Source organism: Pseudophryne corroboree, chromosome 2 (assembly GCF_028390025.1).
Source record: "Pseudophryne corroboree isolate aPseCor3 chromosome 2, aPseCor3.hap2, whole genome shotgun sequence".
Lineage (NCBI taxonomy): Eukaryota > Metazoa > Chordata > Amphibia > Anura > Myobatrachidae > Pseudophryne > Pseudophryne corroboree.
Window position 1 is genome coordinate 745664255 of NC_086445.1, and position 7297 is coordinate 745671551.

At 40.3% G+C, this 7297-nt stretch overlaps 1 non-coding gene across 1 annotated transcript; it reads right to left on the reverse strand.

The window, feature by feature from the left end:
• Positions 1 to 506: 506 nt before the first annotated feature.
• On the reverse strand, positions 507 to 625 carry LOC135054387 (5S ribosomal RNA). Its single transcript, XR_010243516.1, has one exon. It is a non-coding gene; the product is annotated as a 5S ribosomal RNA (ribosomal RNA).
• Positions 626 to 7297: the final 6672 nt, after the last annotated feature.

Below are 7297 nucleotides of genomic sequence, written 5' to 3' on the forward strand. Positions count from 1 at the left end.
AGAGGGAATTCTTCGACTATCCCAGGAGAGACAAACGAAAGGAGAAAAGGTGGGTTAAATAAACAGAGCCCTACGTAAGGTCTGCACTATAATGTGTAGTGACCGATATGATTAAAATAAACTTTCTGGAGCAGCGGAGACCTGAACCAGCAACGCTGCGCTGTGGGACAGGAGTCTTAGCCCTAGGCTATAGGAGTTCTCCTTAAAGTTTTGTTTGGATTCAAACCCCTGTTCAGATACCCGCTACTAGCGTACTGAGCCGCAGCGCTATTTGTCTGATGCCTTACACGCATTCCACAATTACAAAATAGCATTAGTAACTAGTGACAACAAGGAATAATAAAAGGAAGGCAACACCCCGCCCTGTATTTAGTGTACCGCTAATTAAGGTGCACCAGATGTTTCTCTGAGGTTCCGCTGGCTTTTCAAAATGGTGACCAGCCTGTGAGAAAGATGGGGGAAAATGTTATGTGCAAGATGTTGTTATTAGAAAACATTGCGGAAGTAGCCTACAGCACCTGGTATTCCCAGGCGGTCTCCCATCCAAGTACTAACCAGGCCTGACCCTGCTTAGTTTCCGAGATCAGACGAGATCGGGCGTGTTCAGGGTGGTGTGGCCGTAGGCTTTTATCCCCTATATCTGGTATTTTATGGATTTATCTATATACATACCTACACGCACTTAAATATATATATCTATATATATATACATGCACAAACATAACTATATATGTATATATACACACACACCGTAGGTAAATAAATACTGCACAGTAGATCCTTTTAATTATTATTGAGCTGAGTCCCAGCTACTGTAATAGAGCAGGTTCCCTGATTTGCAAGTAGGGAAATGCTGGGTATAGAGGACTCTACTGCAGGAGGAATGTATCTATATTTCAGCAGCCTGAAGTATCGAAAAGTTACAAATCCCAGAGCTGTTGCCTAGCGACGGGGAGACCTGGGAGCCCGCTGAGTAAAGCGGGTTAACTGTTAATATACCTGGGACTTTATTTGTATTTGTCTCTGAGTATGCAAGATTAGCCCACTGGGCTATAGGAGACACTGCAAATATGAAGCCAGGTCTGTGCAGGGAGGAAATGGCCGCCAGAGTGAAACTCCTCTGGGCTATGCGATAAAATCTATATAGTGGATAACTGGATTAGTGCTGAGCCACTCTGACTATATCACATTCTCCTCAGCACCATGTGCATTAAACTCACATAAATGCCTATTACACTATAACAGTGGCCGGGGAGCGGAGAATGCTGAGCCCGCTGTACAGAGCAGGAGTTAGCTCCGCCCCCCGGCTATGGCGCCTTATTGCAAAACTAAGCGGGAAGCGAGCTGTACCCTCCGCTGGGCCTGCGAGTCACCGCCGGGGAGCGCTGAGCGCTGAGCCCGCTATACAGCGCTAGTAGAGCCCTGTATCTGCTAGCCGCCGCCGGGGAGTGTTGCGCTGAACAGAGCGCGAGTCGCCGCCTGGGAGCAGGGAGCGCTGAGCTCGCTCTACAGAGCGGGACTTAGCTCCGCCCCCTCCGTACAAGGAGTGTCTGTGCGGGGGGTGCGGGGAGCTGGGGGAGCAGAGGGTTATCAGAATGACACACACCCGTTTTTCAGTCAGGGTTGTATAAACACATACTCAGCCTCCCCCAATCATCCTGTCTGTTTCTCCATGAGGAGGACAGGTAAGGATACAATAAAGTACATTACAGCCCCAGAGAGCCCTTCTGGAGTGGGTTGTACAACAATAAACAGATTGCTCTAAAAACATACATAGCCACCACAAATAAAGTATACTTCACTCACCACTGTGTTCTTGGTGGATCGGCCCCGACACACGCCGCACGCAGCGGCGTCCAGCCGGAATCTTCTGTGGTGGGGTGGTCCCGACACAAGCCGCACGCAGCGGTGTCCGACCATTTTTGATACTCACCGCTGCCATGCTGCCGGAATCTTCTGCTGGATGGAGTGGCCGCGACACGCGCCGCACGCAGCGGTGTCCGCCAACTCAGGAGAGCTCAGTGTCTCCCTCAGCCGGGGCCCATCCCTAGCCGCACGCAGCTGCGATGGGACCCCGCCGGCAGCTCCCACGGTGCAGACTGGCAGTGGCAGAGCTGCCAGTCTGTGAGTGTGTGTAAGAAAAATAAAATAATAAAGAAAAAAGAAGAAAATTCTTCAGCTAAACCCAAGTGAACCAGCTACCTCGGGCACTTAACTAAGACTGGCTTGGAGGGGAGATAGTAGGGGAGGAGCTAGCCACAGTGTGAGAATTTTTAAAGTGCCAGCTACCAATACCACCTACTATCTCCCCATTGTAACTACACTCCAGTGGCCCCTAGTGGATGAAGGAGAAACACAATACATTCTGAAATAGAAACTGTTAGGATACTAAGAGCAACCTAGAAACTGAAAATGTTAGGGAAAAAAAACCATCCAGCACAATGTCATAACATAAGACACAACGCAACAAAGTTTTAAAGACAATACATTCTGAAAAGCAAACTGTTAGGATATTAAATAAGAGCAACCTGGATATTTGACATATAATGTTAGGAAAAAACCATAGTTTTAGAGACCCATTACATTCTGAAAAGAAAACTGTTAGGATATTAAGAGCAACCTGGATATTTGACTCAGAATGTTAGGAAAAAAACCATACAGCATAATGTTACATAGTTTTAGAGACCCATTACATTCTGAAAAGCAAAAGGTTAGGATATTAGGAGCAAGCTGGATATTTGACTCAATATGTTAGGGGAAAAACCATACAGCATAATGTCACACCATATAACACAATACCACAGTTTTAGAAACACAATATATTCTGAAATAGAAACGTTTAGGATACTAAGAGCAACCTGGATATTTGACTCAATGTTAGGAAAGCACCATATAGCCCAATGTTACATAGTTTGAGACCCATTACATTCTGAAATGAAAACTGTTAGAATATCAAGAGCAAGCTTGATATTTGCTTCAAAATGTTAGGAAAGCACCATACAGCACAATGTCGCACCATACAGCACAACGCAACATAGTTCGAGACGCATTACATTCTGAAATGGAAACTATTAGTATTTTAAAGGAAAGCCAGCTGGAAATGGGGCTGACAATGTTAGGAAGGCACTATATAGCACAATGCCATGCCGCACGGTACCATACGGCACAACATGATGCTATTCTAACGGTGACGGCAAGCTTACCCTATTGGCGCAAGCGACAATTAAGTCTAACGGTTGTAGGGATGCTGAATACTGGTTTAACCCAGATATTCAAACTATTAGGATATTAAGAAAAAGCAAGCTGGATATGGGACTGAAAATGGTACAAAAGCACCATACATCATATTGCCATGCCATACAGCACCGCATAGTTTTAGAGATGCATTATATTATGAAATGCAAACTATTAGGATTTGAAATGAAAGCAAGCTGGAAATGGGACGGATGTCAGGAAGGCACCATAAGGCACAATGCCATGCCGCACTGCACAGCATGATGCTATACTGTGCCGGCAAGCGTACCCTACCGGCACATGCAACAATTTAGTCTAACGGTTGTAGGGATGCTGAATACTGGTTTAACCCAGATATTCAAACTATTAGGATATTAAGAAAAAGCAAGCTGGATATGGGACTGAAAATGGTACCAAAAGCACCATACATCATATTGCCATGCCATACAGCACCGCATAGTTTTAGAGATGTATTATATTATGAAATGCAAACTATTAGGATTTGAAATGAAAGCAAGCTGGAAATAGGCTGACAACTTCAGCAAGGCACAATACAGCCATCAAAACATGTTATACCCAACAATACAAACTATTACGATATGAAAGGAAGATAGTTATGTAAAACGAATACAAAAGATATTTACCTGTGCACTGAAGTCAATAAACATCTAGTCCGGCAGCTTCGGAGACACAATAGTCTGCAGCACTGGATCCTGATGCTCGCTTTTAATGTCACCCAAAGAGCTATCCTTCGTGTTTGAAGACATTTGCTGCCTCTTGCAAATTTGCTAATGGATGAAGCACACCATTTTCTTTCAGGTACCCAAAAACCTCAACATTCAAAAGAGTAGCTGCCCTAGTGAGAAGGGGAAACAATACTAGTAAGTCTGTAAACAATATAAAACAGATCATTTCAAATGCACAACACCCTACAGGAAGTCAACAAATCACATGATGCCATAATGGAAGGCACCTTACAGAACTGGATATACTTAAAACTTGGACCATTAAGGTGCCTTGAAAAGAAAGTTTGAGGACCTTTGCATTAGTATATTAAGCAAAATATGGGAGAGAGAAAACTTCAGGTGGACACTATACAGACAAATGCCACGCCATACGGCACAACACCACGTAGTTTTAGAGACACATTACATAATGAAATGCAAACTGTTTGGATATTAAGTGCAAGCTTGATATTTCACTCATAAGGATAGGAAAAAACCATGCAGCATAAAGTCACACCATAAGGCACAATGCAACATAGTTTTAAAGACCCATTACATTCTGAAAAGAAAACTGTTAGGATATTAAGAGCAACCAGGATATTTGACTCAGAATGTTAGGAAAAAAACCATACAGCATAATGTTACATAGTTTTAGAGACCCAGTACATTCTGAAAAGCAAAAGGTTAGGATATTAGGAGCAACCTGGATATTTGACTCAAAATGTTAGGAAAAAAACCATACAGCATAATGTCACACCATACAACACAATACCACATAGTTTTAGAAACACAATACATTCTGAAATAGAAACGGTTAGGATATTAAGAGCAACCTGGATATTCGACTCAAAATGTTAGGAAAAAACCATACAGCATAATGTCACACCATACAACACAATACCACATAGTTTTAGAAAAACAATACATTCTGAAATAGAAACGGTTAGGATATTAAGAGCAACCAGGATATTCGACTCAAAATGTTAGGAAAAAACCATACAGCATAATGTCATAACATAAGGCACAACGCAACAGAGTTTTAAAGAAGCAATACATTCTGAAAAGCAAACTGTTAGGATATTAAGTAAGAGCAACCTGGATATTTGACTCAAAATGTTAGGAAAAAAACCATACAGCATAATGTCACACCATACAACACAATACCACATAGTTTTAGAAACACAATACATTCTGAAATAGAAACGGTTAGGATATTAAGAGCAACCTGGATATTCGACTCAAAATGTTAGGAAAAAAACCATATAGCATAATGTCACACCATACAACACAATACCACATAGTTTTAGAAAAACAATACATTCTGAAATAGAAACGGTTAGGATATTAAGAGCAACCTGGATAGTCGACTCAAAATGTTAGGAAAAAACCATACAGCATAATGTCATAACATAAGGCACAACGCAACAGAGTTTTAAAGAAGCAATACATTCTTAAAAGCAAACTGTTAGGATATTAAGTAAGAGCAACCTGGATATTTGACTCAAAATGTTAGGAAAAAACCATACAGCATAATGTCATAACATAAGGCATAACGCAACAGAGTTTTAAAGAAGCAATACATTCTGAAAAGCAAACTGTTAGGATATTAAGGAAGAGCAACCTGGATATTTGACTCAAAATGTTAGGGATAAAAACCATACACAGCACAATGTCACACCATAAAGGCACAAAGCAACAGTTTTAAAGACGCAATACATTCTGAAAAGCAAACTGTTAGGATATTAAGAGCAACCTGGATATTTGATTCAAAATGTTAGGAAAAAACCATACAGCATAATGTCACACCATACAACACAATACCACATAGTTGTAGAAACACAATACATTCTGAAATAGAAACGGTTAGGATATTAAGAGCAACCTGGATATTCGACTCAAAATGTTAGCAAACAACCATACAACATAATATCATAACATAAGGCACAACGCAACAGAGTTTTAAAGAAGCAATACATTCTGAATAGCAAACTGTTAGGATATTAAATAAGAGCAACCAAGATATTTGACTCAAAATGTTAGGAAAGCACCATATAGCACAATGTCATAACATAAGGCACAACACAATAAAGTTTTAAAGAAGCAATACATTCTGAAAAGCAAACTGTTAGGATACTAAGAGCAACCTAGATATTTAACTCAAAATGTTAGGAAAGCACCATACAGCACAATGTCATAACATAAGACAACGCAACATAGTTTTAAAGAAGCAATACATTCTGAAAAGCAAACTGTTAGGATATTAAGGAAGAGCAACCTGGATATTTGACTCAAAATGTTAGGAAAAAACCATACAGCATAATGTCACACCATACAACACAATACCACCGTTTTAGAAACACAATACATTCTGAAATAGAAACTGTTAGGATACTAAGAGCAACCTAGAAATTTGACTAAAAATGTTAGGGAAAAAAACCATCCAGCACAATGTCATAACATAAGACAACGCAACAAAGTTTTAAAGACAATACATTCTGAAAAGCAAACGGTTAGGATATTAATTAAGAGCAACCTGGATATTTGACATATAATGTTAGGAAAAAACCATACAAGCTCAAGGTTACATAGTTTTAGAGACCCATTACATTCTGAAAAGAAAACTGTTAGGATATTAAGAGCAACCTGGATATTTGACTCAGAATGTTAGGAAAAAAAACCATACAGCATAATGTTACATAGTTTTAGAGACTCATTACATTCTGAAAAGCAAAAGGTTAGGATATTAGGAGCAAGCTGGATATTTGACTCAATATGTTAGGGGAAAAACCATACAGCATAATGTCACACCATATAACACAATACCACAGTTTTAGAAACACAATATATTCTGAAATAGAAACGTTTAGGATACTAAGAGCAACCTGGATATTTGACTCAATGTTAGGAAAGCACCATATAGCCCAATGTTACATAGTTTGAGACCCATTACATTCTGAAATGAAAACTGTTAGAATATCAAGAGCAAGCTTGATATTTGACTCAAAATGTTAGGAAAGCACCATACAGCACAATGTCGCACCATACAGCACAACGCAACATAGTTCGAGACGCATTACATTCTGAAATGGAAACTATTAGTATTTTAAAGGAAAGCCAGCTGGAAATGGGGCTGACAATGTTAGGAAGGCACTATATAGCACAATGCCATGCCGCACGGTACCATACGGCACAACATGATGCTATTCTAACGGTGACGGCAAGCTTACCCTATTGGCGCAAGCGACAATTAAGTCTAACGGTTGTAGGGATGCTGAATACTGGTCTAACCCAGATATTCAAACTATTAGGATATTAAGAAAAAGCAAGCTGGAAATGGG